The following is a 6,681-nucleotide window of genomic DNA, read 5'->3' on the forward strand; positions in this document are numbered from 1 at the left end:
TTCACTTATTGGAGGGAGCTAAAGGTGAATGAATCAATTCACACACACACACACACACAAAGAAAACAAAACAAAACAAAAACAAAAAATGGGGGGGGCGGAGAGGAAGATATAACAACCACAATTTTTTTTTGAAGTTCTTACAACAAGCAAATGGAGGGGACACACTTGGGTGGGAGGGGAAAGAGGGAGGAGGGAGGGAGGTTTCGGTGATGGGACATAATAATCAACTACATTGTATATTGACAAAATAAAAATTTTTTTATAAAATGACTTTTCTTAATAGAAAAAAAAATTTTTTTTCTACAAAAAAGAAAAAAAAAAGGACACCCATCAAAGTCAAATCACCTCTTTGTGTGCCGTGCATGCATACAGAACTCTTAGCCTCATTTGATTGATTAGTCCCAGAGAGGTGGCATAAATTGTCCATTGCCTCACAGCTAGTAAATGGCTGAGGTGGGATTTGAACCCAGGCAGATGTGGACCTCAAACCCATGATGTTTTTTTTTTCACTTGTATACACAAATTGCTTAGGAAAGATACACATCACTCCTCTTCCCCCCAGCCCCAGTGCCACAATTTACGTTTGCTACTGCATCAGTTGCAGCAGGACTTCACTAGAAGATGGTGGCTCTGCTGCGCAGAAATGTCAGGTGACGGCTTTGCTTAGTTCTGTACAGGGAGAGTTTTGTGTTGATGCTGGTTTGTACACACTCATCTGGAATAGCACATGCTTCTCATCAGACGTCCCAAGTGAAGCAAGGAAACAAAGAGTATTTCCCATCATTCCCAAACACTGTGCTCTTGGAGGAAACAAATAATGGTTTATTTTGACAGAAAAAGAAAATGCACATTTGTGGAGTTATGTTTTCCTTAATCCTTTGCAATAAACCTAAATATTTAAAAATATTTATGTGAAAGCTCCTTTCATGCTGATAGCTCTCTTAGCCTGGAGGCTGCTCTGTGACCCAGAAAAAGCTCATTGTACCACACAGATGACAGGTGTCCATACAGACTGACTTCCCAGGAATAATGGTGCAACAATTAAGATTGACTGGATACTTAGTAAAAACTTATTCTAAGCACATTACAGGTATTAAATCACTTAATGCTCACAAAAACCATAAGGCAAGAATCTGTCATCATTCCTATTGTACATGTGTGTAATCTGAGGCAGAGAGAGTTAAATAACATGCCTAACATTACAAAAACACAAAGCATTCAGGCTTTGTGTTTCCAGGGTAGGCACATGATAAAATTTTCACTGGGTAAAGGCAGAGTGACAAAAATAAGTACCAGTTAGTGTTTGTTGTGGCTGGAACACTTTCCATCTCTCTCTCTCACACATACACACTGTTCGCCCACCCAAATAGTTTCTATGCATGTTTTCCATCTTAATTCACATATCACTATGCTCTATAGGTTCTATATTTCTCTCTCCCAAATTATGGTCTTGCTTTTAGTCTACCATTGCTTCTTTTTTTGTGATACAAACCCCTCGTGCCCATGATGTGGGGGACAGATTCATACTGGCTGTATACCCATAACCACAAATTGCATTTGTATCCCGTGACACAGGGTACCATTGCTTCTCAAGTCCTTCATCTGTCATTGAAGGGCAGAAAGCAACGGCCATTAGAGCCAACACAGACTCACTCAAATTGGACAAAACTTCCTGGCCTCGATGACAAATAGGATAGGGAATCTTCATTTCCAAAGGGCTTTTGATAAGTTTTCCCTGATATACTTGTGAACAGTGGAGAAAAGAGCATGGGTCAGGACAAAGACACGTCTTGATTCTATTCCTGACTCTGTCACGTTCTAGTTAGGTGATCACACACAAGACAGCCTGAGTCTCAGCTTCTTCAGTTCCAAAATGGGAGGAATGTATGACTGCTGGAGGACTTTTATGAAGATTAAATAAGTTGTCACAAATAAACAATTATTGTATGTTAAATACCAAACGAACATTAGCTCTCCTTGAAATGAGGCTTAAATGATGGAATAGTCAGGTGCTGACTGAACAACCACAGCCAAAGTAAGTACAATTATATAAAGAGGTATCTAGACATTCTTTGTCTTATATTAGTCAATATTCTTAATAATGAAGTATAAGACAATATAGAAATAAAGCTTGTATGTAAATCTGATATTTTTGGATGCTAAAACTTGGAAGGATTGCTTACTATGGGACATGTCCAAATCAAAATTCAAAATCACCTCAAAGAAGTAGAACAGTAAACAAAATTCAACAAAAAACAAACCCCAGTCGACATTTATTTAATCATATGGTTGAAGATTTGCACTTAACATGTCCAAATCAAAATTCAAAATCACCTCAAAGAAGTAGAACAGTAAACAAAACTCAACAAAAAACAAACCCCAGTCGACATTTATTTAATCATATGGTTGAAGATTTGCACTTAAAAGGTACTTGCAATATTCTCTTTCAAAGGCTGGGTGGCGGGGACATGGATATTCATTTTAGTATTATTGTTTTAACTGTTCTTAGATATTTGATGTATTCTTTAATTATGTGTGATATAAATAAAACTACAAAAACCCCAACAAAACATTTAGTTGCCTACTATATGCCAGGATCTAAGATAACAACAGGATTGTAAAAATAAGGAAGTAAAACAACAACAACAACAACAATAATAATGAAGTGGCATGGCCCTTTTCCACAAGGAGCTCCTAATCTGACAGGGCAAACAGAGGTGGACATAAAAAAAAATTACAAGACATGCCAAGTGCTACCATAAGGCAGGAGAGGAGAGTGGTAGGAGCCCAAAGGAAGGAATGACTGTCTGGGAGAAGAGTGAGCCCTTCCCAGGGGCTACGCTGCAGTAAGGCTGCAAAAAAGGAGGGAACGTTTGCTCAGGGAGAGAGGGAAGGCATCCCAGGCACAACGCGCTGGGTGGGCAAGGCTCAGAGTCAGGAAGCTGTACATGCATTTTGATTTCATGAGGGCTCAGCTTAAAGTTCTACATTTTACTTTAAATAAAAGGTCATATGCTTTGAAGAATGAGTGCAGTTTTGCATCAACAGATTCTACTGCCTGTCAAAATTTAATTTATAAAAAGCTGTGCTTGACATGTGTAATAAAAAAAAAAAAGCTGTGGTTGAGAAACGAAACTCAGTGAAACGGCCCTCTATGTCAGGTAATAAGAATAATAATATAGAAATAATAATAATTAAAAAGTAGTAATCGCCAACAGTTATTGTACATTGATCATGTGCCACTGACTCTTCTATGCTCCTTCCACACACGATCACATTTAATACTCATGACAACCCAATAACAGAGGTCCTATTACACTTTCTTCACAAATGAGGAAATCTAAGCTGCAGGAGGTCAAACAGCTAGTCAATAGAAGAGGAGTAATTTCAGGATCCAAGTTATGAACCACCAACTTATTTCTCTCTCTACACCTCATTCCCCTCATCTATAAAATAAATGGATGAAACTAGAGATGTTTAATATCTCCTTTGTCTGTGAGATTTTCTGAGATTCCATGAAGTTGAGTCATTCTACCCCAGCTGGTCAACTGGAACTCTCCAGCAAGCTATTTCCACGCAGACCATTCCCTCACACGGCCGGGGCCTTGTGGCATTGTCTTGGGCTATCTCTTTGGGATTCTCTAAGTACCCACTTTGCTCTATGATCCCACTAACCTTTGGTCAAGATTACTGGGGAAACTTTTTGACTGTCAATGGGTCGTATTTAATGGCTACGACCTTCAATATCTTACTTCCCTTCAACATCTTACTTTAGCTGAGTATATATTCAGCAAATATATATTGGATACATGCTGAGTTCAAACTACTGTTTTAAACGTGAAAAGATATAGAAAGATGGGTGTTGGAGCTATGTAAATGACATGACCCCTGTCCCCCTGAAGTTCTCAATCTAGTGACCTTCAATATCTTACTTTAGCTGAGTATATATTCAGCAAATATATATTGGATACATGCTGAGTTCAAACTACTGTTTTAAACGTGAAAAGATATAGAAGGATGGGTGTTGGAGCTATGTAAATGACATGACCCCTGTCCCCCTGAAGTTCTCAATCTAGTGGGAGTTGGAGTTCAGGATGGGCTGGGAGATAATCCAAGTATCAAGTGACTTGTGAGTGTACATCTGCATTCAGACTTAGGGTTACCCTGAAAGTCTGTAGAGTCAAACATACTCAGCCTATGTCACAGCTGAAGATACAGACACAAAGAGGGTATGCAAACTGCCCAGGATCACAAAGATCAGAAATGACATAGCTGGGATTAGAAGCCTCTTTCCATGGGCTCCTGCTTTTCTTTGTGTCTGTGCCCAAGCTGGCTCCATTAGTGGATATCCCTGGCTGAGTTTCATCTAAGGCTATGCGCTTGTCAGCTGAGTTTCCCTGCACTGACAAAGCCCAGATGCCTGCTCACACCTCCTTCTGGGAGAGATGGCTGGGATCAGATCAGGGAGCTGCTGCAGCTCCATCTGTTCTGCCTGACCCAGCTCCATCATCCGAGGCTAGCCTAAACCCCTGGCAGGGGCAGGAGGCAGGCTCCAGGCGCCAGTAGTCCTGGGAGGGAACAGGAGGTTTTGTTTTGAGTGCCTCCAGCCAGGTTGGGAGTTTTAGAGGGTAGCCGCAGGCATGTGTGGGACTGGGTATTTCCGTCGTGGCTCATTTCTCCCTCCAAATGGACTGTGCTATCGTCTTACTAGAGAAAAACCATTTATACACATTCCAACCAACTCCCAGATCATTACACAGTACAAAAAAGAGCATAGAGAATTCTGTTTATGAATGGGGGCTCTTAGCATTCACCTCTATTTTTGTACTTCTCAGATTGAATGGAAATGAGCTGTTAACATGTCTGCCTCACCTATGAAAGAGTGAGGAACCAAGTCTTATCTTAAAGGCAGTGAACATGGTTTAGTAATATGAGCATAGACTTTGGAGTCTGACAAAGGTTGGTAATTCTGGTTAGGTCATTTACTGGTCATGTGGCTTTAAGTCTTTCTGAGGCTTAGTTTCCTCATCTGTGATGTGGGGATAATCGCATCAACCACAGAGTTGTGTGCAGGTCCTAAGTGGTATAATGTGTATAAAGATCCTAGGACACAGTATGCTCTCAAGAAAGGTTTAATTCTGCTCCTAGGAACAAAGGAAAGGTCTGGAGTCCAAAGACCTGGGTTCAGGTCCAGGCTCTGTCTCTTTGGTAGGTTCTTCCTCTTCTTTCCTGGATTCTCTCCCATGTTCATCTCAGTCCCTACATCTCCTGGGGTCAGTGCACCCACTCTCATAGGTGGAACAAGAATTTTTATGCTCTTGAGTGCCAAATCTTCTTCCCAAACTCAGGCCTTGCTCCTGAGTTCCATATGGAACATGTGACTGGATGTCCAATCAACAGGTCCAAAGTAGAAACTGCCATCCTTCCTTCCAGGTCTACTCTTGCTCTGGGGTCCCTGTCTCGGTATACCAGTCTTGACTTCTTGACTGGTTCATTTCTCTCGTCTGCCCCACAATAGGTCACCGTGTTCTGTCAACTCTGTTTTTCAAACACAAGTCTTCCTGTTTCTCCCTGCTGCCATCACATTAGTCCAGTCCTTCATCTTTTGCTTGGATTATTGCAACAGCAACTAAATTGGATTGAACTAGTTTCCCTCCCTTGAATATTATTCTCCACCCCACTGCCCCTCAAGCCCCTGTCAGAAAACCTTGCATCCTCCAGCACAATGATCTTTCTAATATACAAACCTAATTAGACATTTCTCTTACATAAATCCTTTAGAAGCTCTCCATGACATATGAGACCCTTTCTGATCTTTTACTTATTTGTCTGGCCTAATCACATATGTTATCATTTCCAAATCCTCTACCTCCATCATTTTTACTGCACCAAGACTATCACAGGTTAGTCCCTAGACTTACTAAACAACTTGAAATTCCCCAAGTGTACCATATTTTTTTTTTCTTCTCATCTCTGAGTCTTCATACATTCTACTCTCTCTAACCAGAAAGTACTCCTTCTCACTTTTCCCTGGCTAACGCTTACATGTTCTTTTAGGACTCTGCTCAATATTATTTCCTCTGGGAAGCCACCTATAAATCCTGACTTCTGCCCCAATGCTGGGTTAGGTACTCCTGCCTGCATCTTCCCTTAATTCTCTGTATTTCCTGTACTGTAGGTAGCTATAACACATGTTAAGTGTCTAAGTGTACATATCTATAAATATATATGTAATGCGTACTTAATAGGTAATATGTATGTAATATGCTTTGTAAACTAAGTCACGACATAAATGCAGGACATGGCTACTATTATCATTATCATGACAATGTCACTGACATTAAGAGCAAAAATAGAACATAAAACATGTCCAATAACCTGTAAATGACATATGGTTAATAAAGCTCAGGCCTGCCAAACTCCTCTCCTCCATTTGGGGGTTTCTGAAAGGCTGAGTCCTCCAGTAGTTTGCCCTTCCTAGAAACCCAATCTCTTTATTTCAGTCTGAGCAAAACAAGAACACATGAAACCTGCCCACAGATACCTCCTAGGATTTAGAAGTTTGAGGGGGCAGGGAGGGCTCTGAGGAGGTCTGTCACCCAACCAAACAGTCCCCAAAATTGGGATGGAGGGAGGCAGTCAAATGTTGCCTGCAACATCCTGAATTATTTGCAAAGT

The sequence above is a fragment of the Galeopterus variegatus genome, unplaced genomic scaffold, assembly GCF_000696425.1.
Source record: "Galeopterus variegatus unplaced genomic scaffold, G_variegatus-3.0.2 Scaffold15269, whole genome shotgun sequence".
Lineage (NCBI taxonomy): Eukaryota > Metazoa > Chordata > Mammalia > Dermoptera > Cynocephalidae > Galeopterus > Galeopterus variegatus.